This window comes from Macrobrachium nipponense, chromosome 28 (genome assembly GCF_015104395.2).
Source record: "Macrobrachium nipponense isolate FS-2020 chromosome 28, ASM1510439v2, whole genome shotgun sequence".
Taxonomy (NCBI): domain Eukaryota; kingdom Metazoa; phylum Arthropoda; class Malacostraca; order Decapoda; family Palaemonidae; genus Macrobrachium; species Macrobrachium nipponense.
Window position 1 is genome coordinate 16,479,341 of NC_087217.1, and position 5,309 is coordinate 16,484,649.

Consider the following 5,309-nt stretch of genomic DNA (forward strand, 5'->3'; position numbering starts at 1 on the left):
TCTTTGGGTACTACATATTCATTTTGTTCTATTTCTAGCTTCCGTTTTCTATGCTGGGTTTGTTTATAAGCACTTTCCGAACCTATTATAAAATAAGGTTTTTCGTAGTCTATCCCGTCGAATGAATGCAGCATTACAAGCTCTGATCGCTATTTATAATATGAAACAATTTTTCCTCTTTTGAAGTCTCAGAAAACTTTTTTTTTATTTTTTTTGCATGTATAACTATTGATTTTTATTTATTTTTTTACTTGTTGTTGTCGTGCTACAGTTTTCCCTCTGATTTTTATTGGTGGGATGGGGGAGGTGGGACATACAATTCTGAAACTGCAAAAATCATTTTGGATTTTTAAAAAATTATGAGAACACTGACTTTTTAATATGATTCTGGTTTCCCATAATACACACACACACACACACACACAACGCTCATTGCAACATTCATAATTTATCATCGTGAAAGAACCCCTTGAACAGAAAGCTGTCCACCTTTTCATGCCCCATGTATGACTATTTCATTCAAAACAAATTTAAGCGGCCCACACACGCTCAAATTTTTGGTCCAATTTTTTTATGTCAAATTATTTGACATGAATTTGATCGTATGTGGCGTAATTTGATGGCCTAAAAGGTTTAATATCAAATTTTTTACTGATCTGATTTCAGTAGATATTTTTTGAGCCAACGTCAAATAATTTGTGCGTGTGTGGTACCTAGCAATAATTTGCGCAAATTAGTTAGTGATTAGACATAATCTGAGGAGGACGTGCGCGGCTCATCGTCATCATGGCTCCAACAAAACATGAAAAGAAATTTCTTCTTGAGCTTATTGATGTTTATAGAAGTTTACCACAACTTTGGAACATTAAAAGTGACTGTTATAGTGACAGAAATAAAAAAAAAAAAAAATATATGGCATATGAGACTCTTCTACAGAAATTCCGTGATTATTATCCGGAAGGGACGAAGGAGGAGCTGAAGAAGAAAATAAACTCACTGCGGACGAGCTTCCGAAAAGAATTTAAAAAAATAAAAGTTCTTGAAAACATCAGGTTCACTAATTCTCAGTTCATTTAATAAAGGAGCATGACCAAATCGTTCACGACACAAATACCATTGCTGGGCCCACTTTCGTCTCTTTCGTTTCTGTGTGCAATTCAACGCTAAGCCAAGAGCCAACGCTGTATATGCATCCATGATGACACTCGGGAGCAAAATGAAAATTTGATGAGAAGTTTGAGCGTGTAGGGCGAACGTCAAACCGTCAAATAATTTGACATAAAAAAATTTGACTAAAAATTTGAGCGTGTGTGGGCCGCTTTAGGCCGACCCCTGCAAAGATATAGGAGGCTGGCTCAGTCTACGTCCACCCTTTCTTGTTACACGATTGATATCTTATTCAAAACAAATCCTGTAGGTCAACCCCGAGAAGGTTTACGGGTTTGGCTCAATGACTGCTGTAGATACTGATTGCTTAATTGTTTAATTGTGAATTAGCTGGCTTCACAGGTAAGAATCACAACCACCCACGCCAGTCACAGTGACGAGGAGTTTAACGGTCGGAGTCTGATGCTTCATTGGGATAGCTTTTAAATGCTTTAGAGTTTAGCTGTCAATTTAAACGTCTTTACCAGCCATCTTCATCGTTCCCGAACCTCTTTTTCGTAATTTCTTTTTTAGGAAACTTCGTGGCCCAGATCACAACACATGGCTTAATATCGTCAGATAAAAGTAAAAGAATTCCACCCTAGCAACTAGGCGATCGACTGAATACCCAATCGATTGTTGATCGTAATGGTAAAGCTGACGCCTATAAGGTAAATATCAATATTGGTCTCATCTACGTCTCTTTGTCCCCTTGGACACAAATGTGCCTCTATAGGCATAGCAAACTTAATCTATGGGTCTATAGGTATTGGTGTTAAAGGGATTATCGTGACGAATTCTGGAGTGATGTAATAACTCGGTGTTGTTCACGGCAATCAGTGATCAAATAAATATCTTGGTGGTTGTTGCTAAGCCAACGCATGGAATGCTATAGAACCACCTGCTGTTTCGTCTCTCTCTTGTTAATAAACATAAGTACCAGTGCTCGCTCAAACACACACACACACACACACACACACACACACACACACACACACACACACACACACACACACACACACACACACACACATATATATATATAGTATATATATATATATATATATATATATATATATATACATATATGGATTATTTATATATCACCTCCTGAAAGCCACTTCTGAATATATATTTATTTTTGTTGCACCCGTGTTTCTATTAATCATTAATCTCCCACCGTCCCCCCGCCCTCTCTCTCTCTCTCTCTCTCTCTCTCTCGCTCTCTCTCTCTCTCATCTCTCTCTCTCCTCTCTCATTACATTATCCAGACTGAAATACACATTTGACCATAACTGATGACATAAGAGTTTTTCCAGGTATGGACAAGCAAATCAGCTGACGTATTTCAGTAATGCTTTTCCTGTTATTGAGAAATTTATTAACTTAGATCCGCCTTCAATATAATCGGTTGTGGTTGACATAAAAATCATTCCTTATAACAAAATTCTTATTTAAAGTCAACGTCAAGATAATCATTTTTAGTACTCAACTTAATTAATTATAACAGACGAAGTTACTTTCGTGGAATTCAAAATAGTAGCTAGTGACCATTAAGGCTTTGTATATTACTGTAAATTATACAGCATAGACAACCAGTCAACTGCGCTGGAAATATATATATATATATATATATATATATATATATATATATATATATATATATATATATATATATAGTGTTGTTTGTTTGTTTGTATGGTGTTTTTACGTTGCATGGAACCAGCGGTTATTCAGCAACGGGACCAAGGGCTTTACGTGAAATATTATATTGTTGTGGGTGGGTATGTGCATTTATTCTTATGGCCACAGTATCCTTGTAACTTCTTTACTGGCAGATATTTTTTTGGATGGGATCCAACCAAAACTCTTGAAGCCATATTGGAAATGACTGAAGAATCATTTACCGCTATAGTTAGAAGACTGGAGTGGGTTCGAATCCCACTTGGGAAGGAGGGGTTCTTTATTCACGTTTTTGGGATTTCAAAAGGTTCAGTGGAAATTGCATTCACATGAGAGAGAACTTCAGGTACCACTCACCTTGCAATCCTAAGGCCTCCCTGAGGCTGTCGACCTGAAGCCTCGTAATGTTGTCGGCTTCGCCACCAGATGGAATGAGGTCGTACAAGAGAGATTCCTCTGTCAACTTCTCTGCATCCGTCCGTTCCCTTGAGTTGTTTGGAATTGAACGAAAATATTTTAGGTGATTGCGTCGTATATAAATAAATGACGATAGATTAGCTACGCGCATGAACAGCAATATCAAACAGGAAAACTAATGGGGTTTCTGTGACTAAAAGTTTGGATTTGAAATAGGTACGCACTTATATAACCAGCAATACAAATCAGAAATACCAATGCAGTTTCTGTAACTGAAAGTCTGAAGTGAAATCAGTATCAGTTTTGGTGACAGTAAGGGATGCTGTGACCAATGATAAAAAAAAAAAAAAGCTACGAGATTCTCACCTAGTAGGATCACCACTCTCTTTGGTCTCAGAAGCCGAGCAAATTCCATAATTTCCCAATGCAATCAGACCTGAAAAAGATTTTTAAATTATACTTACAAGAAAACAATCGAAGTACCCATGATAGACAGTAAAAGAATAAACAAAAATACATGAGAACCTTTTCTTAAGTTGAGGAATAATATTGTGAATTGATTGATGGTTCATCTAACTAAAAAATAAATTCATAAAATTGCGAAACAAAGCCAAGAAAACCCTGCAAGGATAAAAACATTATCAGGGAAATGCTACTCTTGACGTCATACTTCATGAACTGTCTTATTGAATAAGAGCGAAAATTCACACTTCTTGGTATTTTATTAATATCATCAATTATTATTAGTTTCCACACATTTAATTTTATTCGCTCAGCTTTTTCATTTGCTTTCTAAGAGCCTGTTCTTTCAGCTAATTTGCATTTGTGCACTAACCAACGCTTTCAAACCTATTGCCACACGCGCAGACGATTTCACCCTTCATTATTCCTCATCATTTTATGCTCATAAGGTTAGTCTGATTCCATAGGACAATACCAGGCCACTTATTTCCTTTTAACATCTCACCTCTCTTACGGGGCGCATTTTGAGCAAGAGCCCGTGTTGGCCTAAGGCCGACTTAATCTAAACTAGATAACCATTTTCATTCCGCCCTTGATATATATCATCCTAGACCGAAAAGAAGGAATTTTATAAGAATAACTGATATTTTGTTTAATTAAATAAAGTGTTTGTTTTCATATTTTACATCGAGCACAAGTTCCCCTCTTATCCGATAAGTGAATCAGTCCATGCAGTTCAGTTCTGCTATTAAGTAGCTGGTATTAGAGAGAGAGAGAGGGATATCCGGGGGCTGTGGATGTTTGTCGTTCGCTTTGTCAGTCTCTCAATGCCATCTGCTTTCCTTACGGCCCAAAAATTAGAAATATATAACAGCGCAGTTACGATCCCTGTTTTCCCTTCTCAACTTATTTTCGAAATAGCTCAAAGAAGCCTTCGTGCAGAAATATTTGCAATTCACTTTTACTTTTAATAATAAATTTAAGCTTCCAACATAACATCTGGATCACATTGAAGCGATCCAAAAGGCCAAGAACTCGCTACTTAAAACTTCACAGAATAGGATGTCTTCAGAAAAAAAAAAAGTGTGAACCTGGATGTACAATGGAACAAGTGCACACAAATCCAAGACGTTCATACATGCATACAGAGATGGAGAGACTGACAACTATATCATCTATGTTATTAATAAATAAATCTTAGTTTAAAAAGCTAGTGATCTCACCTGAGAGCAGGAGGAACCCTGCAAAGGGAGCAGTCTTTTTCTCCCGTTCCATTATCCAGACTGAGCTGTTTACAAGACTGGTGTTTAAGCCATACAGCATCGGGTTAATTGCTTGTTATTGATTCTGTAAACAGCTAACGGGCTCGAACTCTGAACTCGATATAGCTCCCCCGAACGTTGATGTTAATTATGCAATTTGCCCTTGACGTATATGAGACAAGTAAAGATCTATCTGTTTGTCCCTCTATATTTTTCTGTCTCTCTTGGCGCAACGGTAAGGAAGCTTTGCTTGCCAGCTGAGTGACTATGAAGTACGACATGTGCGCGTTCCCTAGACTCTATGGTGTGTCTGTTGACCTAGGGCTAAGGCAATGAATT